General features: G+C 45.1%; 1 pseudogene across 1 annotated transcript; it reads left to right on the top strand.

Annotated features, from left to right (window-relative positions):
* Positions 1-14,130: 14,130 nt before the first annotated feature.
* On the top strand, positions 14,131-24,453 carry LOC306641348 (sorting nexin-6-like; annotated as a pseudogene). The gene is made up of 3 exons: positions 14,131-14,263; positions 16,266-16,436; positions 23,894-24,453. The product of its transcript is annotated as a sorting nexin-6-like (transcript).
* The last annotated feature ends 3,374 nt before the right edge of the window (positions 24,454-27,827 follow it).

Raw genomic sequence — 27,827 nt, 5'->3', positions numbered from 1 at the left:
TTTAAAACAATGTGTTTGTTTGTTGTTGGCATATAGAAAATTCAATTATTTAAACAAAAAATATTGATCTGGTATCCAATGGCCTTGACAATTTTATTTGTTACAGCTAAGAGTGTATTTTTTTTTTTATTTTCTAGGTTCACTATTATTTTATCTACTAATAAAGACAATTTGCTTTCTACATCTTAAAACATGTATGTGTGTGTGTGTTTTATATATCTATTTTTTCTCTTTTCTGTTTTCTGTCATCTCTGAATAAGGCCTCCGGGAAATTGCTGAATAGAACTGCTGATGGCTGCTAGACTTGTTCCTATCTCACGGGAAAATCTGTCAATAGTTCAACCTTAAGTGCCATGTTTGCTGGAAAATTGTTGTTTCTATCAGATAAGAATGTTTCCTTCACTGATTTAAAAAATATAATGATTGTATGTTAAAATTGTCAAGTGCTTTTAAAATTATTTTTATTTTTACAGACTCCATTTTGATTCACTGTACACAAATTGGGTACATGTTTTTGTTTCTATGGTTGTGCACAATGCAGATTCATACCATTTGTGTAATCATACAGATACATAGGCTAATGATGTCTGTCTCATTCCACCATTTTTTATACCCCTGCCCTCTCTTCCCTCTCATTTTCCTCTATTTAATCTAAAGTTCCCCCATTGTTCTCTCATTTGCCTTCTCCCATCCCCCATTATATATCATCATTCACTTATCAGAGAAAATAGTTACCCTTTACTATTTGGAATTGGATTATGTCATTTAGCATGATATTCTACAATTCCATCCTTTTATCTCCAAATGCCATAATATTATTATTCTTTATGGCTGAATAATATTCCATTGTGTACATATACCACAGTTTCTGCATCCATTCATCTGTTGAAGGGCATCTAGGTTGGTTCCACAATCTAGCTATTGTGAATTGAGCTGCTATAAATGTTGTGGCTGTGTTACTGTAGTATGTTAATTTTAAGTCCTTGGGGTATAAATTGAGGGGTGGAAAAACTGGGTCAAAATATGGGTCCATTTCAAGTTTTTTTGAGGAATCTCCACACAGCTTTCCAGAGTGGCCGTACCAATTTGCAACTCCACCAGCAAAATAAAAGTGTGCCTTTTTCCCCATATCCATCCCAATATCTATTATTGTTTGTTTTCGTGATAATAGCCATTCTAATTGGAGTAAGATAAACTCTTATAATTGTTTTAATTTGCATTTCTCTAATTACTAGAGAGGTTGAGCACTTTTTCATATGTTTATTAATCGCCTGTATATCTTCTTCTGTAAAGTGTCCACTTCCTTGGCCCATTTATTGATTGGTTTCTTTGTATTTTTGGTGTAAATTTTGGTAAGTTCTTTATAAATTTTGGAGATTAGTGCTCTATCTGAAGTGCTTGTGGAAAATGTTTTCTCCCACTCTGTAGGCACTCTTTTCACATTATAGATTGTATCCTTTGCAGAGAAAAATCATTTCATTTTGAATCCATCCCATTTATTGATTCTTGATTGATTTGTTTTGCTTTGGGAGTTTTTTTTAAGGAAGCCTGATACTAAGCCAACATGATGAAGATTCGGGCCCATTTGTCTTCTATTTGGTGCAGGGTCTCTGGTTTAATTCTTAAGTCCTTGATCCATATTGAGTTGAGTTTTGTGCAGGGTAAGAGATAGAGGTTTAATTTCATTTTACTGCATATGGATTTCCAGTTTTCCCAGCACCATTTGTTGAAGAGGCTGTCTTTTCTCCATTGTCTACTATGAGGCAACTGTATTTTTGTGGGTTTGTCTCTGTGTCTTCTATTCTGTACTACTGGTGTACCTGTCTATTTTGGTGCCAGTATCATGCTGTTTTTGTTACTATTGCTCTGTAAGTTCTGGTATTGTGATACTGTCTGCTTCACTTTCACTTTTTCTGCTCAAGAATGTTGTGTCTGTTCCAGGTCTCTTATTCTTCCAGATAAAGTTCATAATTGATTTCTCTATTTCTATGAGGAACGTCATTGGGATTTGAATTAGAATTGCTTTGAATATCTATAGCACCTTTGGTAGAATGGTCATTTAACAATATTGATTTTGCCTATCCAAGAACATGGAAGATCTTTCCATCTTCTAAGGTTTTCTTCAATTTCTTTCTTTAATGCTCTGTAGTTTTCATTGTAGAGGTCTTTCACCTCCTTTGTTAGATTCATTCCTATATATATATATTGAGGCTATTGTGAATTGAGTGGTTTTCCTAATTTCTCTTGCAGAGGATTCATCACTTATGAATAGAAATGCATTAGATTTATGCATATTGATTTTATATTCTGCTGCTTTACTGAATTAATTTATTTTAGAAATTTTCTAGTGTAGTTTTTTGGATCCTCTAAATATAGAATCATGTCATTGGCAAATAGTGAAGCTTGAGTTCTTCTTTAACCACTCTTCACAAGAGGAGTAAATCTCCACTTGTGCCACTCACTGGCTCATGTCTCCTCCATGGTCTCCCCAAGCCCAAAAAGCCTGAGTTCCAGAGTGTCATGCAGCCTCAGCTAAAATGCAGTCCCAGGGAGAGGGACCCCTAGGACAGTGGCAGAAGAGTCCCTCTGTGGCTAACCTGAGAGCCCCAGGAAGCCTGCAAAGCCTCCTTCCATGACTAACTGCCACAGACACATGCCTGCCCAGGCAAGATGGGCCAAGTGTCTCTGCAAGATATCCTGTCCAAGAACCCTCCATCTGCCCTGCACTGACCCATGTGCCCCTTATCAGTTGTGTGCACAGGGCATATGGGCAGGTCCAACCTGGCCAAGAGCAAGCCCAGGTGGCAGCAGAGTGACTGCCAGTGGTTGGTGCTTAGTAACCTTCTGGTGACCACCACCACAATTGGCTGTCTATTCCTGACCAGTCCACCCCCACTGCTGTTAGAGGGATCTGGTGCAAAACACACCTATCTTGTCCCTGTTCTGTTTAACTGTCTCCAGAGCAATAGTTGGGAGGCTCTGGATCCCTGAGCATGACCAAGGCAGCAGCAGCAAACCCCCAGGTCCCAGGCTCAGAATTCCACATGCTTCCCTGCAAAAGGGCCGCTTGCACATGGCAACAGAATGGATGACAGAATGCCTGCTCATGTTAGGCCTCAACCCTGAATGCACAGACACAATATTAATATTCAGACACAAAGCCAGAAATGGAATGGCTGTCTTCAACCCACATGTGTAACTGGTAACTGTGAGCTCACCTGGGTGCTGTTTGGGCATCACCCTTGTTACCTGAAGGATGGTTGGCTCGCTATGCAGCTGCAGGCCTACAGCTCTGGTAGACATTGTTACAGAAAGGAGTAGAGAGAGCCTGCCTCTCTGAGGGCAGCAACCCACAGTTTTTGCTGCCAGTGAGAAAAGTCAAGTGTTCAAAAGAAAATTAGAATTTTGGAAAACTTTCACAAACTTTGTATTTGTTTGTGTGCTTGCTGCTCTTCACTAGTCAAAGACTGTTCTAATGAGACCAATGGTGGTATTAGCTGATGGAGTCAGTTTTAATGTGCTGAAATGTAATGTGTTAACTTTGGTTATATCAGCCCAAGGAAACAATACTTTCCAAAAGACCAATGATGATTTCACCAAGTCAAACATGACTAAAAATCTTCCTCAAAATACAAAGTGGACCAGTGGATTTTTTAACAAAAACTTTATTTTTTTTTCATTTGTTCATAGTACTGGGGATTGGACCCAGTACCTCAGGCATGCTAGGCAGGCAGAAAAATAAACTTTTTTTTTTTGTTCTAATTAGTTATACATGATAGGAAATTGCATTTTGACACATCATACTTAAATGGAGCATAATTTTTCATTCTTCTGGTTGTACATGATGTAGAATCACACCATCACATATGTACATAGGGCAATACTGTCAGATTCAGTTTTATATTAAGAGAAAAAGAATCAGAAGATAGTAAGGAGAAGTCCCATGCAGCCCACAAAAGTCTCCCCTATTATTAACATATTGGCATGGCAACCTGGTTACTGTTAATGAACCAGTTCTGATATATTGTTATTAACTGCCTTAGGCTGCCAGTGTTGACCCAGTTGTTGTTGCCTGCAGCAACAAGACTGCGGGAAGGAATCGAAGGTGGACTGGGAATGAACAACTTCTTTATTTTTCTCTGAATGTGCTTTCTTGCTTCTTAGAGGAAGGTGCTTCTTCTCAGAGGTGCTTCTTATCAGAGGTGCATTCTATCAGAGGTGCTTTCTGTCAGAAGTGCTTGCTTCCGGAGGTGCTTTTTTTTCTCAGAGGTGCTTCCTCTCCCAGAGGAAGAGAATGTCTTATATACACTAAGGCAGCTAATCAGTTTAGGATTAAGTAGCATGATAGAAGCATGTGCCACAGTACCAAGTAAGAAAGAATGAGGAACGTGTTGACCATGAGCGCAGAAGAGACATCAACCAATCAGGCAAAATGTCATGAGAGATCATGTCATGTTAGTACTAATTATGCACCACCTCTTGGCCCAACGCCAGCTGCCATCTTAGAGCTACTTCCTCAAACAGCTGTATACGCGTCTCTACACCCAGTCACCTGTGGGGTGTCGTTTGTTACATCTCTGCCAGGTTACCTTTTCCTCAGTTCTCTAGCCATGCTGTAGAAGGAAACCCAGATGGACAGCTCACCGGCCAGGAGGGGGCATAATCCCCCACCTGCTTGAGGGCAGGGTGTGCATGTTCACCTGGATTCATCTCTTTTTCCGAGTTTACCTATCAATCATTAGTGCACAATAATACAGATGCACAGATCTTTATTTCCTACTCCATGTTATGACCTGATACTTTGTTCATTCTGGTGCTCCAATTGCTCCAGCTCTGACCATGTGTCCCTTTGATGGATCCCATCATTGTGTGTGTGTGGCGGGGGGGGGGGGGGGGGGGGGGTGGTGTGGTGTGCCAATGAATTACAGAAAGATGCTCCAGGCTCATCTTGCTTACAGAGAGTCCCTGACTACAGTGAATCAAGTTATGATTTTTTGACAATAATGGTTCAGAAGAGATCTGCATCCTGTAGAACCAATAATGTGGTCCCAGGAGACCACTCTGTTTTTCACTTTCCTGAGGCTTCAATCCATTATGTGAGGTTGTCCAACACCTCAGAGCACAGCATGCTTGCATTAGATGCTTTTTCCTGCTGTGGGCAGATGGTAGAGTGCTAAGCCATTCAAGGTGAGCCAGGCTGTGCTACAATGCCACAAGTTAAGTGTATTAAACCCATTTCGACCCCTGATCTTTTGACCTTGCTGTGGGTTGAATTGAGATCTGGCCCTTCATAAGCAGAGAGGCAGCTATGCCTCCTGCCCAGCCATGCAAAAATGAGCCAGTTCTCCAAGGAGCTGACTCCTTTCATTAGGGAATGATCATAGAAACCAAGACCCAGGTGCTAGAATTTTATTATAACAGAGAACATGGTTTCAAACTCCAATGAGTTTTAAAAAGAGACCACATGTTGGTGTTTTCTGTGATGTGGATGAATATCCATGTGATGCATGAAATGCTGTTAAAGTTCTTCTCCCTCCACACCTATGGGTGAAAGTATGCAAAGCCAGATCTCACACTCAGCAAGTCTTATGTTCAGAGAGGAGACTGTCATCTCTCAAGTTGAACATTAAACAGATGTGCAAAAGTGGGGAACAATATAATACTAAGTGATTTCTGTTTTATGTCTTTAAAAAGACATAAATATTTTGTCTTTAAAAAGTGGCATTAATGCTCATGTGAGTTTATGGCTTCTATTTTAAATAAATATTTCTAAAAATTTCAGTTGAAATTTTTTCATATGGTAAATCCCAATAGATAAAACTCACATAGATAGCTCATTGGGATTCTTAATCCTTTTAAAATTTTAATTCTTAATGAGTTATAGTTAGATAAAATAGTGGGATTCATTTTGACATATTCATAAATGCACACAATGTAATTTTTTCCATGTCAATTCCCAATTTTCTCCCCACTCCTTTCCCTGACCCACTTCCTCTACTTTATTGGTCTTCTTTCTACCTATTTACTACATTTACAGTTATATATATAACTGTGCATTAGTCACATATAAAATCATAATTCTTTGTAATACATTCATACATGCTCATGGCATAATATGGTCAACTTGATCCCCTGTGCAATGACATGGATGTGAGGTGTCCCCCAAAAGCTCACATGTGAGACAATGCAAGAAGGTTCAGAGAAGAAATTATTGGATTGTGAGAATAAATAGATTTGACCTATTTAGTGAATTAATCCCCATGATGGGATTACCTGAGTGGAAACTGGAGGCATGTGGGGTGTAGCTACAGGGAGTGGTTCATTAGGGGTATGACTTCAGGATATATAATTTGTATCTGGAGGGTGGAGTCTCTCTCTCTCTCTCTCTCTCTCTCTCTCTCTCTCTCTCTCCCTCCCTCCCTCTCTCCTCCCCTCTTCCTCTCCCTCTCCCTCTCCCTCTCCCTCTCTCCCCGTTTCCCTTTCCTGATGATGCCATCTGCTTCCCTCTGCCATGGTCCTCCACTATGATGTTCAGCCTCACCTGGAGTCCTGAGGAATGGAGCCAGCTCTCTATGGATTGAGACCTTTGAAAACATGAGCCCTCAAACAAACTCTTCCTCCTCTACATTGTGCTGTTCAGATCCTTTAAGTCACAGCAGTGAAAAAGCTGACTAAAGCACCCAGTTCCTCCCCTTTTCCTCCCCACCTCCCTCACCCTAGGTTCCTGCTTCAACTTTACTGATTTTCCTTCTGTTTTCACAAGATCCCTCCTTTTTAATTCCTTTTTTCTCTCTAGCTTCCACATATGAGAGAAAACATTTGACCCATGTCTTTCTGAGTTTGACTTATTTCACTCAGCATGATGTTCTCTGGTTCCACCTATTTACTAGTAAATAACATAGTACCATTCTTCTGAGAAGAATGAGAAGAACTCCCTTGCATATATAGACCACATTTTCTCTATCCATTTGTCTATTGATGGGCACCTGGGCTGTTTCCTAATTTGGTTATTGTGAATTGTGCTATACAAATATTGATGTTGCTGCATTCCTAAAACATGCTGATTTTAGATCTTTTGGATAAATACCCATGGGTGGTATACATGGGTCATATGGTGGTTCCATTCCTAGTCTTTTGAGGAACCTCCAAGCTGCTTTCCAAACTGGTTGTGGTAATTTTCAGTCCCACAAAAATGTATGAGTGTACTTTCCCCCACATCTTGGCCAGCAATTATAATTAAAATGAAATTATAATTATAATGAAATCTCAGTGTAGTTTTGATTTGCATCTCACTGATGGCTAAGGGTGTTCAATATTTTTTGAGATATTTGTTAGCCAAATATTTGTATTTCTTCTTTTGGGAAATGTCTCTTGAGATCTTTCACCCTTTTGTTGAGTGGGTTATTAGTTCTTTTGATGTTAAATTTCTTGTTTTTTGAAATATATTCTGGTTATTAAGCCCCTGTGGGATGAATAGCTAGAAAAGATTTTGTCCCATTCTGTAGGCTCTCTCTTCTAAATCTTATTTCCTTCACTTTGCAGAAGCTTTTTAATTTAATACTACCTCATTTATTGATACTGGATTTTTTTTCCCGAGCTTTAGGAGCCTAAGGAAGCCAGTGTCTGTACCTGTGCATTGGAGCATTGTCCCTGCTTCCTTCTAGCAGTTTCACTGTTTCCAGTCCAATTCCTAACTCTCTGGATCTATTTTATTTTTCTGCAGGGTGAGACCTAGGGGTCTAGTTTCATTCTTCTACATATGGATTTCCAGTTTTCCCAGAACCATGTGTTTCAAAGACTGTCTTTTCTTCAACTTAGCTCATGTGTGAAGGATCAGGAGACTGTGAATATGTGGAGTTTTCTCTGTATCTTTCAGCCTATGGTGTTGATCTTCTGGTTTTGAGGTCAATAGCATGCTGTTTTGTGACTGTAGCTCTGTGGTATATTTTTAGATCAGGTAGTATTGTTGCCTCTGGCCTCATTTTGTTGCTCAGAATTGATTTTGCTATTCTGGGCTTCTCATTCTTCCTTATAAATTTTATGATTATTTTTCTGTGAAGAATGTCATTGGGTTCTGATGGAGATTGCATTGAACTCTAGATTGCTTTGATAATCTAGTCATTTTGATGACATGAATTCTGCCTATCCATGAACATGGCAGGTCTTTCCATCTTCTAAGATCTTTATTTTTTTTCTTCATTGTTTATAATGTTAAATTATAGAAGTCTTTCACCTCCTTACTTAGATTTATTATTCTTTGAGGTAATTATGATGGGATGATATTCTTGATTCTTTATCAGTGTATTCATTATTGGAATATAGAAGAGCAATTAATTTTCACATATTGATCTTCTATCCTGCAAACTTCACCGAATTTGTGCGTCAGCTATATAAGTCTTAATGTGTAAAAAAGGTTTAAGAGCCACTGGCCTCACCACCTCACTCCCTGGTCTCTCACATGGTGCCTATGTCACTTCTAGCATGCCCTTCTCCTCATCTCCAGGCCAGCTCCCTTGTTCCTCTCAAAAAACAGCAATGTGTTCTGCAATGCATGCCAACTTCCCCAAAAGATTTGAGTTTGCCCTCCCTTGTATTATCATGCTGCTTGCTGCAAATTTCTCTTTTAACATGAGTAACACAGCACTTGTAATTTTCTGTATCTACTTCTTTCATGATGAGGGCAGGAACTCATCTCACTCACCACCACTTATCACAGAGGGCAATGCTAGGCATATATTTGGTGCTCATGGAACGTGTGTTGAAGGAATAAATGGACAGCTGATGTCGTGACAGTCATCTTTTCCAGGGATGGACCAGACTACCCTGCTGGCTCTTCATCTGAGTGGATGTGTCTGTTTCTTCCTCTACATGGGAACAAATGTGCTGAGAACATTTAGTTTAACTAAGCAACTATTTTCCAAAGATTGGCTACATAGCAGGCACTGTGCTAGGTACTGGAGGGAGAAGGAGGCAGCAGGATGGCCTTGTAGGAAATAACTAGTCACCTTCCTGTTTTCCCCTAGTCTGCCCTTCACAGTCAAGGGCATTCAGGGTCAGTTCATACAGAATATCCAGCTTGTTTTCCAAATTTAGCCCTGATTCTGGGGCATAAGTAAGACAAAGAGCAAGTCTCTAGTTAATACAAACTAGGGTGACAGCTACCCAGGCAATAAAATGCAGACATTAAATCTACACAGGCTGGTGGCCAGATGTGTCCAGACCCAACACTTACACCAGAAGTCCTCTGTAATAATTATGCACACAGAAGACCAAGTTTTTTCTCTTTCTTTTAGCACTTTCTTGCTGTCACTAGAGTAAAAAGAAGTAGAGAGAAGAAGAGACAGGAAGGGTGCTAGAATGTTAGAGAATTAAACTTGTGAGGTGCTTAGCCAGCAAAAGACAGGCAGGTGCTAGTGAGCTTAAATGGCAATTGAGCCTCTTGTCTATATATTTCAAACTAAAACTACAAACTTAATTTTTCCATTGACCCAGTGTTCAAAATTCTTTTTTGACCCAAGTTGTCAGAATGTGCACTGTCCAAAATGGTAGCCCCTCCCTGCAAGTGACTCTTGGGTGTTTGAAATGTGGCTAAAGAAAAATGTTAAAAAGAGTATTTTGGAGGCTGGGGATATAGCTCAGTTGGTAGAGTGCCTGCCTCACAAACACAAGGCCCTGGGTTCAATCCCCAGCACCACAAAAAAGGGAAAAAAAAAGAGTATTTTGGATAACAGTATTGAGTTTGAAGAAATATATTATTGAAATAAATATAAAACCATTTCTTTTTTTAACTCTTTTTAACTTGGCTACTAGAAAATTATAAATTGCATTGGTGACTGAGGCTGTCTTCTTGGAGAGCACAGATCTAGAACCACTCAGTTCGCCCTCTGAAGCTTGGTTAGCAGCAACCTGCTTGAGTCATCCCTCTGCCCTGCCCAGTCTCTCCCTTAACCAGAGCTCTTGTGTGCTCCAAGCCAGTGGTGTCTGCTGGACTTAGCAGGGTGTGGTAATCCACATAAGGTCCCTCTGAGCTAGACTGTCCCTCTCCTGATAACCCTGGCCAGAGCTCCCCACATGAAAGTCAATTGCCCAGCAATCTCAGGCTGGCCATCAGACAAGAGCTGAGAACAAAGGGCTTGTTGATGAAATGTTTCACCCTTTAGGAAAGTAAATCCCAATTCAGTCTTTCTCCTCTCCTCCATGCCCTGCCCCTAGCAGACCTCCACTCCCTGCCAGTGCCTCCCCAAGAGGACCCCTCCTCTCTAGGCCTGCCAACTTCCAGCAGGCCAGAGATCTCATGGTAGACATGGGGCAATGGCTGGCACAGAGCAGCCCTCTTCCCCAAGAGAACAAACACCCTCTGCGGAGCTGCTGACACTGGCATTCACCCACAGTGGCTAGCCCAGTGTGTCTGGCTTGGGGTAAAGTCCAGTGGGGTGAAGACACGTCCTGTGCCTTATTTGTCAAATGTCATCTTTCTGGAAAATAGGAGGACAGGGTGTGGCAGGACTTACTCTTTGTTTCCTGTCTCTCCATCTTGAGGATAGCTTGTGCTCCTGTTTTCTCAGTCCATTGACCCAGGGGTCCTGTGCAGTGGTGGCCCTGGGACTCCTAGCACTGGTGCTCTTCACCCAGCTACAGTGCCAGCACCAGGTCATGACCTCACAGGTGTAGGCTTGGCCATCGCCACCACATTCCAGGTAGCTGTCCACTGCATTACTGCTTCTTGTACCCTCTATCAAAAGTTGTGGTTACCCAGATGATATAGGCAGTGACCCCAGGAAGAAGGTGTGGTCTAAAGTGCAGAGTCCTAACCAGGGGTGTCTGAGTCCACTCTCATGCTCTTCTGTCTGGTTTCCTAGCTTGAGATCCTGAGAGGAAAAGGGCCAAAGCCATGTGAGTTTGTTCAATGTCTGACTCTGGGTCTCGTGGGACAGGCGTGACATTTGGCTGACTCCAGAGGCGTGGCTTAGGGATGCGTTAGTACTCTGTGACTCACCAGATCAACTTTGTCTTGCATTTCCTTGTCTTGTTCAGTGGGGAGTTTCTCATACACTTGTTCCATGAACTCACTGTAAACATTCCTAGCAGGCCTCATCTGCCCACAGCCACCCAGCAGAGGATAGAAGCCCCATCTGTCCTGCACCGCAGGGTGGAGCCTGCCTGGGAAGATGGTTGGGAAGGTATGTGGCATAAGTGTCAACTGGGCCCCTAGACAAAGAGCCCCATTTGTTAGGGAGCGAATGGCCCCGCCCAGCAAGCCAGTCCTAGTCACGTGACTTCAGCCTGGCCTCTCCCAGTCCTTCCTCATGCCCCAGGGTTCTGGCCTCAGTGGCTGTGTACAGCTTATTTAGCTCAAACCCTTGTCACCTCCCCTTTCTGAGTAGTCCCCTGCCCTGAATTCTTGGCATTCCCATCTTTCATATCCCAGGTTGTGTATCGCCTCCACAAGTCACTGCTGGCCCTTCACCCTGAGCCTCTTTGGAACCTGCACATGCCTCTGTGAAAAGCCAGTTCTATCCTGAAGGTCTGTTATAAATAACTAGAATAACACTCTGTGAGGTTGATGACGTCCAGAACCTGGGGTGGCAGGAGACAACGCCTCTAAGACATCATTTTACCCAACTGCAGAACTGAACAAGGTCAGAAGAAAGAACTCAGGGTACAGACACAACTTGGTCAGTCATAGGATGAAGGAGAGCTTTCTCCCAGATTGGAAAGTAACTGTGGCCCCACAAGGAGGACAGAGAGTGAGAAGCCTGGCAAGCCTTCCAGAAGACCCAGGAGAAGCCATGTGAAGGTGTGCCCATGTGGGTGGCGAAGGCAGCCACTGCATGCGAAGATCTTGGTGGTGACTGTGACCGACTCCACACAGTCCCCTCTGACCCCTTCCCCAATCCCAGCCCACCCCATCACCACCCAGCCTGGCCTGGAGGGAAAGGGACACAGGCACTCCAAAGCTGAGTTTCCACACTCACTACCCCTCACCCCCAGTGATGGCAAAGACAGGCCCCAAGAGTCTGTTCTGAACGTTGGATGGATAAATGAGTAAGTGTGGATTCACTGCAGGACTGCTCAGTGTTTTATGTTATGCCTAATAGCTATTCAATTACTGGCATTTTAGGGGAAATAAACAGTGTCATTTGCCCAAGATTAGAGTCAACTGGCAAATATTACAAGGGAATTGGCCAAACTGAGATTGTTTCTTTAAAAATCAGTTTCGTTGGTGAATGTACAAGATGCAGCTTGGCTCTATAGGCCAGTTGGGATCCCTAATGCAGTCTCTCAAAGGGAATGCTCCCATAAGCTGCACTTCTGCCTCAGGGGCCTTCCATGCATGAACCATGGGTGCTCAGGAGCTGCAGTCCAGGCTGAGTGACCTGAAAACCCCACAAGCCCAGCCAGCACACACGTTCCTCTTCCCACAGGGAGAGTGAATGGAACTGCCTTCTTCTTCTCCTTCAGGAGGAATCTGGTGAACTTCCAGGTGGGCTGCTGTTGACAGATACACAGAGAAGTTCACTGAGATGGGGCAAGAAAACCAACTGCCTGGTTGGCTTTTATTTTAGGGACAGAGGACACAACATGAAGTGAAAGCCTTTCCTATCATCTGTACACTCTAAAGCCCCTCCAGCTTCCTGGTCTGGTTGACTCCACTTGCCTGGAACACATCACCTGGCCTTTTGCTCTTTACCGAGGAGCATGAGGGCCCATGTGAGCACAGAGAGCTCCCTACAGGCTCTGCTGTGTGAATTAAAACTAGGCTGTGAGTCAAAGAAACACAGAACCAGAGGCTAAAGAGGGAAGTTTATTTCTCATATTTGTAAACCAAGACAGCTTGGGGCTGCAATGGTGCCTTCGTCCCGAATCCCTCAGCAAACCAGGCCCCTTCTACCTTGCCATTCCCTGTGTGTGGCTCTGAGCATCTGTTCACCTCCTGACCTCATGTAGTTGTGCCAACTCTGGGCATCACAACTGCATTCCATCCAGGAAGAAGGACACAATAGAAGAAAAGGACACATGCCAGCTGTCCCTGAAGGTAGGTGGCTGTGTCAGGCCTCATGGCACCTCTGCCTATCTACGGGAGCAGAGTTGCACAGGGCCCTGGGAAGTGCAGGTTTTGTCCCTCTCATCCTTGTGCCAGATAGAAAGGCAGGCTGTTGTTGAGCGAGGACAGTGTGGAGTGCCAGCAGCCAAGCCACAGCTGAACACAGGTGTCTTCCATCTGGATCAGGGCATTTCTGGCCAGAGGCTTCTACCACCAACACCTTCAGCATTAGCCTCTGCCTGAGCCTCACATTCCACCAAGAGTCAAACCACCACTCCAAACAGAGAGACCCCTCTGCTCCCACAGGAGCAGGCTTGCTGTCCAGTCCTTGCCCATGTGAGCTCCTCAGTCTAGAAGGTCCTCCCTCCTCTCCAACCCTGAACCCTACCCAGCAGTGGAGGCAAGGTCAAGTCCATGTTCCTTTGTCCCTGCTCCCAGCAGCCTCTTCTAGACTTAGCAGAACACACTCATAGGTAGCAGACATGAACAGGTGTGTTCAGGCTATGCACCTGTCTTTTACCTGCAACCAGGACATGGGCTCCTTGGGTGCAAGACAGAAAACATGACTCCTCTGTCTTGTCATAGTACCTGAGCATGCATGTGGCTTCCATATGCCTTGCCACTTAGGAGTCACGGTTGGAGAAATGGAGAGACCAATAGCCAGGAGAGAAGGTTCTGAAACTCTGCTCTTACCCTCACTCAATCCAAAGCCTTGGGCAAGGAGCTTAACTTCCCTGAGCTTCAAGCTTCTCATCTCTAAGAAGAAGGAGAATCTGTCTAACCTAATCCAGAGGGCTGTTATGAGAACTGCATGTACTCACATGCACGCACACACACACCACATGCATGCACACATCCATGCCCACACACACATGCACACACCTTTTGTTCAATGCTCAACATCACAAAAGCTGTAGGTGTGTGATTTCTCTCAGAGTTTCATGACTCAAGGGAAAGAAACCCACAGGCCAAAGGGTACCTGGAGGCTCAGCTTGGAATCAGGGGTTCAGGGAAGCCCCAGGATCCAGCAGTGAACTGCCTGGCCCTCCCACTCTGTGCATCCCTGGGAATGACCCTCTGCAACCATGTCTCCAGCTGCAGTCCTCCCTCTGTTTCTGGGAGAGAGGTGTCAAGAGCTGGTTATGTGCCCTGGGCCCTTGGGGGCAGCAGCCCAGGTCACCCTGATGGACAGTCCTATGAAGACACATGTGGAGGAAGGTCAGGATAAAGCCTGTGGCCCTGTCAGATGCAGCTGTGTCCCGCAGGGTTAGCAGGCAGACACTGTCTGGTTGGTAGGCCCACTCCTGATTCTGAGAACAATCCGCACCACTGGGTACTACAGGCTGCTTCCTGGACTGCTGTGCAGTGAACCCCTCAGGAGCCTCAGCCCGTCAGACTCTCCACCCTCACGGAGGCTATGACTCTGCCTCTGTGGCTCTAGTGCTGGCAGGTTAAATCTCTGCAGAGTGTTTTTGCCCATCTCTTCCGTAAATTGTAATCGCTCCCTGGGCAGATCAATGCCCTTCTGCTCACCTGTGTTTCTACTACCTGTCCCCAAATCTCACATATTCCAGGTGCTTAAGTACTTACTGAAAGGAGTGGATGAGGGGCTAGGGATCTAGGAGGGCCAAATAAATTGGTCAGCTGCTCAGTTACCTACTAGGTCCTCCCTAACCCAGAGGGGCAGGCTCCACCTATCCTTTTGAGGACAGGGTGTGGCAGGAAGGAGGACAAAAGCACCATCTACCAGGGCTCCTTTTCCAGAATCCCCCCTGAAGAGCAGGGGGCTATCCAGGCAGTGACAGTACAATCACAGCGAGAGAGAGGTGCCAGTCCCCTGTGCTCTGACCAGGGACCCTTCCTCGCTGTGGCATCCCAAGGAGGCACTATTCAGTGGGGTCCTGCTCCCTAGGGTCACTCTGCTGTGCCCTAGGGCAGCCCTGAAAAGGTCTCCAGCTCTTATCTGGTCACAAGTGCCAACAGGTAAGACAGACAAAAGTTGATGACCGCATTTTAGAGGTGAAGAGGTGCAGGCCAGCGCCTGGTTTCGTGGTGCACATCGAGGGACGTCACAGGTGACACACTCCTGGAGGCCAGGTGGTCTCCCATCCCCCAGTCACTCCTGTGCAGGCAGAGCCTGCACTTTCAGGTGGATGTTCTCAGGGCCTCCCTGACATGAACTTGGTGCACCACAGGAAGACAGGGATTCAGGGAAACGATGTGTTAATTTGGGTCTGATTGGGTTGTTCTTGCTGGTAGTCTTCCATAGTTAAATCCTAATAGTTTTCACCTCGGGTTGAATTGGTAGAGAAAGAGAGGGCGAGGGAAAGGGAGGGAAGGACACGGGGATCAGAGATGCAGGGAGACACTGATGTCCCTGCAGGTCAGTCACATGTTCTGCCTTTGGGTTTGGAGCTAACCCACTCACTCCATTCTCCTCCCCTTTGGCTGTCACAGGGGCTCACCCCTCTCCAGGACAGCTCAGCCCCACCTTGGCCCCAGGCTCTTTGCTCTCAGTCCAGCCCTCACACCTTCCCCAATAGGCCCCAGGAAGAAGGAGAGAGTTAGCGGCTGGAGAGATGCCAGAACTGAGCTCTTCTCCCAGGGCTCTGAGTCCTTGAAGTGATTCATAACTGGGATTGACCTGCATGGTATTCAGTGGCCAAGGTGTAAGATCTGCATACCTTAAAACAAGCACCCCACACTGGCTCAGGCTGGGTGAGAACCACAGAGATTCCAGGCACTGGTGATAGAGACTAATAGCCTTCTCAGCTCAGGGGAGCCAGGGTCTCCTTGCCTTTACCCATGATCTGAGACTGCCATTCATGTGGTCAGTGACCACCCCTGAGAATGACCTGCCCCACAGCACACCCCCAGGGCAGGACTGGTGCTCCCCAGGACTCATTCCCTGTCTTCTGAGCGAGGAGCAGGACCATCCCTGCTCCCACACAGAAATCAGTTCAGGGAATAAAGCAGTTGTCCCAGGGTCACACAGCATGCAGGTGGAGGAGCTTGGGCTTAGATCTAGACACATTCACCCAGAGTTCAAAGGGAAAGGAGAGAAGAAGGAGGCATCCAGTTCACAGGGAGAGCTTGGGAGCCCTGTACAATGCTTACTGTGCCCGAGGAGAGGTGCCCCCTCTCAGGCTCCCTCTGGACCTTCATTGAGAACAGGCCTACGTCTCTACTGTGTTTGAGCATTGTAAAATCTGGGATCTAGGTGCAGCAGTGGGCAGCACCAACTCGCTCCCCATGGATACCTGCCACAGCTGTGCAGGCTCCTCAGAAGGCCAGGCCAGTGGTCCTGCAGGATTCACAGGTGTCTGTGAGCAAATGTTCATCACTTGGTCCTGGCAGCTGGAGCTGGGAGCTGAGGCCAGCCCCGGCAGGGGTGAGATACAGGCTTCCCTGTGGGCTCTCCTGCCAGCCTGGTCTGTGACTCATTGTTCTCCTCCCAAGTCTCCAGCACAGGCTGGTTGAGCTCAGAGGAGTGACAGGTTGCACAATTGAAGGTGGTGGGTGAGAAAACAGAAACCAGCACCCCTTTGGAGCAGAGCAGACTCCTGGTCTCCCATACAGGGCCCTTGTCCATTATCTGCACTGAAGGTGACTGGGAACTCTGCCCTCCTGTACCAGGGAGGCAGACACCTCCAGCCCTGGGTAAGAAGGCTGCCCCAAGATGCCACCCTGATTGCCAAGCAAACATTTTGAAGGCAGGAATGCAAATGTCTCCGTGCTAGTGAGCTTAATGTGGAGATGGAAGACCACCACACCTCCAGGTTCTGCAAGGGCTGTGCCCTCATTTCAGGGAGCTGAGACCTTCCCCAGGCTTTGCTCTGGCCACCCCGTGTTCACTTAAAGCTTCACCTGCACCTCATCCCCTGTGGCCCCATGGACAGCACTCTGGGCTCCCTCAGCCACCACCGTGGAGTGAACACAGCTCATTGGTAAGAGGTCTTTAATTTCACTGTGACCAGTAAAGAGTGGAAGTGGACCTCTGTCCATGTTCACGCACATTGTGTCTGCCACATCCTGCAACTGAGTTTCATTCAGAAACCTTGGGCCACCCAGCATCTGCATGATCCTGCTGGTCACATTGGTGTGGCTTTCTTGGTGGTTTGCATAAATTATACACAAGGGCACAAAAACTGCAGGACACAGTCTCTACCTTAATGGATGTGTTCCCTCCAGCTCACAGTAGAGGGGACCTGTGGCTGTGTGCAAGGCTCCAGCGATGCCTCTACAGTGGGAGCACATTCGGTACAACCCCTCAGAGGACTGCAGGCTGTCCCACTGTCCTGCCCACCCACTCTGGTTCTCAGAAACCCTCCCAGCACAGAAGCCCCATCCTAGCACCAGCAGGAGACCAAGAAGCGAATGTCCCTGTGTACGTGGCTCCTGGGTCTTATGCGCTCAGGGCCAGAAACATGGGCTGGGGCAGATCCCCGGGTTCCACTAGTCCTCCCACCTTGGAGAGCTCCACAGGCCATGCAGAAACAGGACCTTGACAGCAGGGAACCCTCAAAATGCTTCTGCCAAGAGCCAGATAACACAGGAAGCAAATATGTCAGGCTCCCTGGGCCACAGTCTGTCACATATTCTTCTGTCTCTCTCTTTCATAAATGACACATTAAAAACTAGGAAGCAGGCCCACAGGTCATGGTCGGTCAGCTCCTGCTCTGGAACACCACCATGCCTGCTCTCACCCCTGGGGCTGAGCCTCTCCCACTGAAGAACTCCAGCCTTCTCCTGAGCTGCCAGCTCTGCCAGCACAGGCCTTGCAGAGGATGGGTAGGCCCAGCAGCCCTCAGGTGCATCAGAGACCTTCCTGCCTGCAGCCCTAGGCAGCCTGCCCACCAAGTGGGTGATCTTCTTATATTTTAAACACACCAGATCTTGGTTGCAGCCCTACTATGTGAAACTTCAGTGTCCTCAAGGAGGTAGGTCCATACTGTCAGCCTCACCCCACACTTGTGAAAGCTGAGGCCCCCAACAACCCGGTGCCATGTCAGAATTTGAGGGAAAGCTCAAGAGTCTAGCCACAAGTTTTCTAAAAACGTGATCAGAGAGATTGTTCTGTACTACCCAAGCCCAGTGATTGAACCCCAAAGAGCAGGACTCCTCTGGAGAGGGCTGCCAGCACAAAGATCTGCTTTCCAGGCCTCAGATGCTCTGGAAGACACTAGCTCTGGCACGATGGGGCAGGGAGCAGCCTCTCTGACCTGCTGACAAGTCTCTTCAAACTAAAAATAAAGCTTATAAAAAGCAGATTATCTCATTTTATAACTTAAGTGCATCAAGCATTTCCTTAAATTTGGTTCACACTGAAAATAAAGTTACTTTTGCTGTATAGTTGGAGTCTATTATAATTAGGGATAAACTTTGATGACAAGGTATGAAAGGTTACACAGTCACCCACACAGCTGTCTGTCTGTCTGTGGGTGTACAGATAGACAGATAAGTACACCTCTCCATGAGAGCGTCCCAAAACAGCCAGAAGTTTTTAGGAGCCCCTAGGTATCTAATTTGCATGAGTGTCTATATTAAAGTCCCTGTCCTTAATCATGAGCACATCTTCCTATATAATCCTAAGACTCTTATTAGAAACATTGAACTAGGTAATCCATAGCACACTGTCTTTGGAAATACCAAGCTACGCCAAATCATTATACAACAGCAGCATCCCACACACCTCCCTGCCCAGCCCACCTCTCCCCTGGCCTCCCTGTCCTAAAGTCAGCCACCCCTCACAGAATATGGTAGTTCCATCTGGGAGCCTAGCCACAGATGCTAGGAAGACTCAAGAGGTGAAGTACAAATTCTGCATGGAAGACAGGGGGTCAATGTGGTTGCCCACTCTGACTGCAGGGGCCCAGATTCTGAGGTTGCTAGGAAAGAGTCACCCAGGTTGCTGAGGGAAGTGTCTTCACTATCCAGGTCAAAGAACAGGGGCTCAGCACCTGAAATGGAGAAGAAACACTGACATGGGTGTCTGGGAGGAGAGACTTGCTTCAGTGCTAGGAAATCCAGTCAAATGCACATCCCCTGTGACTCTTCACTGGTGAAGGAAAGGCAGGCACTGGGGACAGTGGCAGAGAGAAGGGAGAGGGGCCTAATCCAGGGGTCAATAGCCTCAATAGGGGGCTCCTGTCCAAAGTGCAACAGGTGAATACATAAACTAGAACATGATGGTGCTAAAATGGAGGGCAGCACAGCAAAGGACAGCATGTGTGGACAGCAGGTATGCAGGGGGAGGGTCCTCACAGAGTCTAGGCCATGAACCTGCAGAGGTTGAGTCAATGACCCCTGCTGAAGTTGAACCATGGACCCTGAACCAGGGACCCTGCAGAGGTTGGGCCAGGGACCCTGAAGAGGCTGGGCCAGGGACCCTGAAGAGGCTGGGTCAGGGGCCTGTGGACTTGGCCTCAGAAGTGTCTCTTGAGAGAGTCTGTTGGGAGTCCAGGATAACCTCTGCCCTTTCAAACAACACGCACAGGCTGTGTGCCTTCTGTCTCCCAATCTACACTGTGTGGGATAGGGAGGGTGGTGTGCACCCTTGACCCAGAAGCCAAGGGGCCACTTCATGGGCCACTGAGAGATGACAGCAACCTGAGGGAGAGGCAAGGGAGGCTTCATTTGCATCTGAAGGAAACAGGTGAAAACAGCTCCACCTTGTGAGGGTCACCAAGGGGACTTCTATAACGCAGACCCTGAGATTCTGCGGTAGAAGACCCTGATACGAAAACCTCTGCCTGCTTTCCCATGACCTGCAGTGAGGAAGGTCACTGTGACTGTGCCCTCAGAAGGACGGACATCAGAAACATACGTGTGTGTCCACAGAGCTGTGCATGAGTGAGGTCAGTCCAGAGAGGCCTGCAGGTCCAGACATGGTCAGTACTTGCTGTTGTGTGATGGGTGGAGTAGGGTGGCTTTAATAAGAGAAATTCTGAAAGGGTAAGGGGCACTGGGGACTGACCCAGGGTGCTTGGCCAGAGAGCCATCCCCAGCTCTTGTATTTTTCATTTAGAGACAGGGCCTCATTGAGATGCTCAGGTACTCACTAAGTTGCTGAGACTGGCCTCAAGCTTGCAATCCTTCTGCCTTAGCCTCCTGAGCAACTGGATTTCAGGCATGTGCCCACACCTGGCCACTTATTTTTCAAGAAAGGAGGAAATGTGGACAAAATTTTTGTGAGGGTTTTGTCTTTGATACTTGTTTTTGGAAGGCTTATTGACTAAAACTCTCTTTTAGCTCTCAGAGTGACTTATCACCCGTGATTCCATCTATAGATCCATGAATTGTGCTCCTCACAGACTCTGTGAGTGTCCTGTGGTCAACCCTGAGGTGGAGCTTTAGCCCTGCACCTCTGTGCTCCCCCACCTCAGGGCTCCTCAGGTCTCACCTGCTGAGCACTGGCTTATAGAGAAGGTGGGGTGGGACTTGAGGGAAGCTCAGCTAGGAAGCTCTGGAACTCTGAGGTGCACCTCCCTGGTGAGCACCCACAGCAGCCTTCCCCTGCAGCCCCCAGTAGCTGATTCTCGGGGGACTCTAGCCCTGCTTTGTGGTTCACTTGTCCTGCTGGGGAGTGACAGTGATTGTCTGGGTGTGTCTGGGGGAAGGAGAGGCCACAGCAGGGTGGAGGCCCATGCACCTTAAGGGTGCATGTGATCTCCCAGCATCTGGGGTGGAGTGAGACCCTGGCAGAAGGGGTTGGAGCTGTAGATGCTCTGATTGATGGCCAGGAGCTGCTGGGGGTGGGAAGAGCCCTGTAGGGGTTCATGATCCCTTCTATGCTGGCACTCCCACAACCATATGTCTGAGCTGCTAGAGAAAGATGGTGACAGGTCATCCTCAATTTGCAGCCCAGAGCCCCACACTGGACCTCACACCCCTCACTACCACCTGTCCATGCTGTGATCCAGGTTGCCTCTGGGAAGACAACACCTCGATTCTCAGGACCTTTGGAAGTCAGACCTACCCAGTGTGAGAATGACTACAGAAGGTGCAAACACCAGGTCTGAGAATCACGGTAGCCACCTTGAGCTGTGACCTGGGGACCTGTGTGATGGTGGTGGAGCTTCATGCCTGGGCCTAGTTCCTCATTCACAAGATGGAAGGAGGTGAGCAGATATTAGTGACTGTAGCCTGTGCCCAACCAAAGGCCCCCACCTTGGAAGACAGGGAAGGGGTGGCAGCTGCAAAATTGAAATTTGAGAGCACCCTATAAACATGGCACTTAAACAAAGGGTTGGATCCTGCACTCAGGTGTGACCACCCCATGAATGATGACTCTAAATTTCCACTAAAAACCCCTTATGAACCCATTCATCCATGGGAGTCATGGTACTGGACCAGTGAACCTCATGGGGTTGATGGGAAGATTTCATGAGACTCTACGTGCCTTGGAGCTACAACCTGCTGCACTGGGGCACAGAAACCTCGCTCCCTCAGCCTTGCGGTGAAAGGGCCCCTCCTCCCAGCCTCTGCTTCCTGAGTCTCCTCAGGAGCTGCCCCAGAGTTAAACACCATGCAAGGATTTGAGTCTGTGTTCTCCTAATGCCAGAGCCAGTGCATTCTCCCTTTCAGCTTGTTGCCTAGATGGGGTCAACTTACATCGTTCGAGGGCCTCAGAAAACTGCAGGGCCCTGAGAGGTAGAGCAGGTAGGTACCATTTCCCCACCTGGGGATGCATAGTCCCAGGCGTGAGGAGACAGAATAGCTGGTCCCAGGTCCATTGGCATTGAGGGAAGTTCTGAAGCAGAACACTAGCTCCTGGCTGACTCACTGCCCACCCTTCCCAATAGCCCTGCCCCAGGTCAGCTCTTTTCTCTATTAGCATCTCTCATTGTTAAGTGAGCACTAAGGGAACTCTTGACTGTAAGAGCCAAATTATGGATCAAACCTAGCCTAGATGTCAAGCATAGTTTAGGGTCTAAGCAAGGATGAGAACTTATGCCTGTTGCAAGACCTTCAAGATGTGGTCCATAGGCCAGCAGCAGTGGCCCCACCTGAGAGCTGTTAAAAATGCAGACTCTCAGGTTCACCCAGACCTTCCCTGCAAATCGGAACCTGCACTTCACCAAGATTGCAGGTGGCCTGTGCACACACTGAAGTGTGAAAAGCCCAGTTCAAGGCACAGGGGTTCAAGGAACACTGATGGGTGCAGAGTTGGGCAGCATGTCCCTTTAAGAATGACATGGTTCTAGCCTGTAATTCTCCATGCTTTTTCCTTAGTACTTCCTTAGACACTCCTTCAGTCACTCTGTCCACTCCCCTCCCAACTCTTTGCACCTTTCCTAGATTAAAAAAAAAAAAAAAAAAAAAAAAGCAAGGGTACATCCAGTAAGGGCACATCGAGTGAGGGGTGAGTTGGAACACCCAGCCCAATGGAGCATAGTCAGAGCTGCCCTGACCTGGCTCCATCTCTCACCTATGCCAGAACCCTGCTCAGACTTGCAGAACCTTTGTCTGCCTATCTGAGAGTGGGACAGTAACTGCTGCTCACCTCGGGGGTTCTTTGTATTGCCATCATTTTACATTATTTTGAAGGGGTTGCTATGGTTAGGAAATTAAGTCCCCTCCAGAGGCTAGAGGCTTGGTCCCCAGCCTGTGGTATGGTGGGAGATGGTGGAGCCTTTGGGAGGGGGAACCAGTGGAGGAAGTAGGTCACTGGCACATGCCCGGAACCTTCCTCTTTCTCCTTTCAGATCCTACTGTGGTCTCTGCTCTCTGGCCTCCATGGGGCAGGCAGCTTTCCTCTGCCATACATTCTGCCATGGTGTGGCACACATGGACCCCCAAAGACAACAGCCCCAACATGGAGTGAAACCGTGTCCCGAATAAATCCTTCCTCAACCAAGTGGAGCATCTCAGGTCACCTGTCACAGGCTGAGCCAGGGGAGTCTTCTATTAAATTGGCCAGCATAGGAGGAGGAGGAATGGAGATGAGCAATGGGACAGGCCTCTGACTCCAAAGTGCCCTGATACCTGCCCCACCTTGGCTCTGCGCTTGGCCAGAGCCTCCCTCATCTGCAGTTCTGGATGTGAGGCTCTGGACCACGTGCTCTCACAGGCTCCTCCTGGGGTTATCCTTCCTCTTACATATCTATTTGCGTGTGTGTGTGTGTGTGTGTGTGTGTGTGTGTGTGTGTGTGCATATGTGTGCATGTGCTTCTAGCCTTTTTGTGATTAGGTATGACTTTAGGATTAGGAAAGCTAACTTGTTAAACTGAAATAATCATATCCATACTTTCACCTCCAGATTTCATAATAGATCTATAAACAGGAACTAAATGTTTGCTAATTGAAATAAGTATCTCTGGAAAGAAAGAATACCCAGAATATTTGTAATGAGAATATACTTCTTTTATTGATATCAATTTTAATATTTAATTGTGATAAAACCATAGAGTTACCAAGACATTAGAAGTCAGTTTCTATGGCTCCAAATAGCTTCAAGAATCTAAGACTTAATATTATTTCTAAGACAATATTATTTCTAAAAAGTTAGAAATATTATTTAGAGAATTTTAGGAATTAACTGGAGTTAATTTAAATACCTTGAGTTTTCATAGGAAATATTTATATAACCAACAGGTAATACACTAAAAAGAATTCTTCAGGTTTTGGGAAACCCAAATATAAAATACATTGAAATGGAAGATCTAAACATGATAGATGGTCTGTAATATTCTTCTTTATCTAGAATACCAAGATAAGTACTACAGCTTTATCATGGATGAATTAGTCCTACTGCTATTTAGAGGCTTAACACGATACACCATTCAAATAAACTTAGTCCCAATGGCAACGGATATGTAAAGACATCCATAACAGACATTTAAAAAGTTAAAAGTGCTGCAGATGATTACAATAGGATTGGTTCTTCATGTACACTTTAGGAACTCAGGATTCTACAGATATATGCAAAATTTCCCTCAAAGTTTCAGAACTGTTTAATAAAACAAGAAAAATAGAAGCAAGAGTGTGTGCTGATGAGGACCTCAAACTTTCTGACCCTTCGAAATTACTTAAGAGAATTTCAAACAGCTAAGGATCTCCTTTATTGAAGATCTCGATCACTAGTGGATTATGAAAATGCTAACAAAGCACTGGATAAGGCAAGAGCAAAAATAAAGATGTTCTACAGGCTGAAAAATCCCAACAGTTATGTTGTCAGAAGTTTGAACAAATATCTGAATCTGCAAAACAAGAACTTACAGATTATTAAGACAAGAAGAGTTGTTGCATTAAGAAAAATTTAGTGGAACTTACAGAATTAGAACTGAAGCATGCAAAGGGTAATCTCCAGTTACTGCAGAACTGCCTGGCAGTGTTAAATGGAGACACATAAGCCACATTCTTCTTCCTGTTAAAAAGGGCTGCCTTCCTTTAAATCTTATTTTTGTTTTCTTTTTTTATTAATTAATTAATTTTATTTTATTAAAAATCATAAATTTACATAGGGCAATGTTGATTGATTCATTCTGTTATTTTTCCCTTCCCCCCACCCCTACCACAACTCTCTTCCCTCTATTCAGTCCTTCCTTCCTCCATTCTTACCACCCTACTTATCCCTAACCCTAAACCTAACCCTAACCCTAATGCTAACCCCTCCTACCCCCCATTATATGTCCTCATCCGCTTATCAGTGAGATCATTCATCCTTTAGTTTTTTGAGATTGGCTTATCACACTTATCATGATATCCTCCAGTTTCATCCATTTGCCTGCAAATGCCATAATTTTATCATTCTTCATGGCCGAGTAATATTCCATTGTATATATATGCCACAGTTTCTTTATCCATTCATCAATGGAAGGACATCTAGGTTGGTTTCACAATCTGGCTATGGTGAATTGAGCAGCTATGAACATTGATGTGGCTGTATCTCTGTAGTATGCTGGCTTTAAGTCCTTTGGATATAGGCCAAGGAGTGGGATAGCTGGGTCAAATGGTGGTTCCATTCCAAGCTTTCTGAGGAATCTCCATACTGCTTTCCAGAGTGGCTGCACTAATTTGCAGCCCCACCAGCAATGTATGAGTGTACCTCTTTCCCCACATCCTCTCCAACACCTATTGTTGCTTGTGTTCTTGATAATCGCCATTCTAATTGGGGTGAGATGAAATCTTAGGGTAGTTTTGATTTGCATTTCTCTTATTACTAGAGATGTTGAACTTTTTTCCATATGTTTGTTGATTGCTTGTAGATCTTCTTCTGTGAAGTGTCTATTCATTTCTTTAGCCCATTTGTTGATTGGATTATTTGTATTCTTGGTGTAGAGTTTTTGAGTTCTTTATAGATTCTGGAAATTAGCGCTTTATCTGAAGTATGAGTGGCAAAGATATTCTGCCACTCTTCGCATTGCTGATAGTTTCCTTTGCTGAGAGAAAGTTTTTTAGTTTGAATCTATCCCAGTTGTTGATTCTTGCTTTTATTTCTTGTGCTATGGGAGTCCTGTTAAGGAAGTCTGATCCTAAGTCAACAAGTTGAAGGTTTGAACCTACTTTTTCTTCTATAAGATGCAGGGTCTCTGGTCTGATTACAAGGTCCTTGATCCATTTTGAGTTGAGTTTTGTGCAGGGTGAGATATAGGGGTTTAATTTCGTTCTGTTGCTTATGGTTTTACAGTTTTCCCAGCACCATTTGTTGAAGAGGCTATCTTTTCTCTATTGCATATTTTTGGCCCCTTTGTCTAGTATGAGAAAATTGTATTTATTTGAGTTTGTGTTCATGTCCTCTATTCTGTACCATTGATCTACCTGTCTATTTTGGTACCAATACCATGCCGTTTTTGTTACTATTGCTTTGTAATAGAGTTGAAGAACTTGTATTGCGATACCCCCTGCTTTGCTCTTTCTACTGAGGATTGCTTTAGCTATTCTGGGTTTCTTATTCTTCCAGATGAATTTCATGATTGCTTGCTCTATTTCTGTAAGGTACATCATTGGGATTTTAATTGGAATTGCATTGAATCTGTATAGCACTTTTGGTAGTATGGCCATTTTGACAATATTAATTCTGCCTATCCAAGAACATGGGAGATCCATGTTCCATCTTCTAAGATTTTCTTTAATTTCTTTCTTTAGTGTTCTGTAGTTCTCCTTGTAGAGGTCTTTCACCTCTTTTGTGAGATTGATTCCCAAGTATTTTATTTTATTTTTTTTGATGCTATTGTGAATGGGTAGTTTTCCTAATTTCTTTTTCTGAAGATTCATCACTTATGTATAAAAACGTGTTGGATTTATGAGCATTGATCTTGTAACCTGCTACTTTACTGAATTCACTTATGAGTTCTAAGAGTTTTCTGGTGGAATTTCTAGGTTCCTCTAAATATATAATCATGTCATCAGTGAACAGGGATAGTTTGAGTTCTTTTTTTCCAACTCGTATCCCTTTAATTTCTTTGGTTTGTCTAATTGCTCTGGCTAGAGTCTCAAGAATGATGTTGAATAGAAGTGGTGAAAGAAGGTATCCCTGCCTTGTTCCAGTTTTTAGGGGGAATGCTTTCAGTTTTTCACCATTTAGAATGATATTGGCCATGGGCTTAGCATAGATGGCCTTTACAATGTTAAAGAGTTGGTTCTTTGAAAAAATAAACAAAATTGATAAACTCTTAGCCACACTAACAAAGAGAAAGATGGAGAAAACTCAAATTACTAAAATTCGGAATGAACAAGGGAAATTCACAACAGACACGAGTGAAATACAAAACATAATTAGAAGCTATTTTGAAAATCTATACTCCAACAAAAGAGAAAACCTCGAGGACATCAAGAAGTTTCTGGACACATCTGAATTGCCTACACTGAACAAGGAGGCCATACACAACTTAAATAAATCAATTTCAAACAATGAAATAGAAGAGGTCATCAAAAGCCTACCAACAAAGGAAAGTCCGGGACCAGATGGGTTTTCAGCCGAGTTCTACAAAACCTTTAAAGAAGAGCTCATTCCAATACTTCTTAAAGTATTCCATAAATTAGAAGAGGAGGGAACCCTCCCAAACTCATTCTATGAAGCCAATATCACCCTCATACCTAAACCAGACAGAGACACATCGAGGAAAGAAAATTTCAGACCAATATCCTTAATGAACATTGATGCAAAAATTCTCAACAAAATTTTAGCAAATCGCATACAAAAATATATTAAAAAGATAGTGCATCACGATCAAGTGGGTTTTATCCCAGGGATGCAAGGTTGGTTCAACATCCAGAAATCAATAAATGTCATTCACCATATCAACAGAGTAAAGGTTAAGAATCACATGATTATTTCAATAGATGCAGGAAAAGCATTCAATAAAATACAGTATCCCTTCATGCTCAAAACACTAGAACAAATTGGGGTAGTGGGAACATTCCTTATTTTTGTTTTCTTAATGATGTTAAAGAATTTATGTTCACTGGAAACAAAACAACTGACAAAGTGCATCTACTCCTCTTTTTCTGGGAAACAGTGGAGCAGCGCCAGCCAAGGGCAGTGCCAACAGTGTGTGACTCTGCACCCTCCTCTTCTAGACTGCTCTGTCATCGTGCACTCGTCCCACTCAGAAGCCCAAAGTTCAGTCTTTTTTTTTTTTTTAACTAGCCTCTTATAACTGTGTTTATTTTATAAATAGTATTCTTTATGGCTGCCAATCTTACCTTTAAATAATTTCTGAAGTTTAACATTTTTAAAATACACTGTTCAAGGAAGATAAAGATTGCCTTTCTGAATTTTTTTATTTCATTTTTAAAAAGCATTGTAAACTTTATTTCAGTCATTCTTGTAAAGCAT

The sequence above is a fragment of the Sciurus vulgaris genome, assembly GCF_902686455.1.
Source record: "Sciurus vulgaris genome assembly, chromosome: 12".
Lineage (NCBI taxonomy): Eukaryota > Metazoa > Chordata > Mammalia > Rodentia > Sciuridae > Sciurus > Sciurus vulgaris.
Note: the sequence above shows the minus strand (reverse complement) of the source record. Positions and strands in the feature narration are given on the sequence as shown.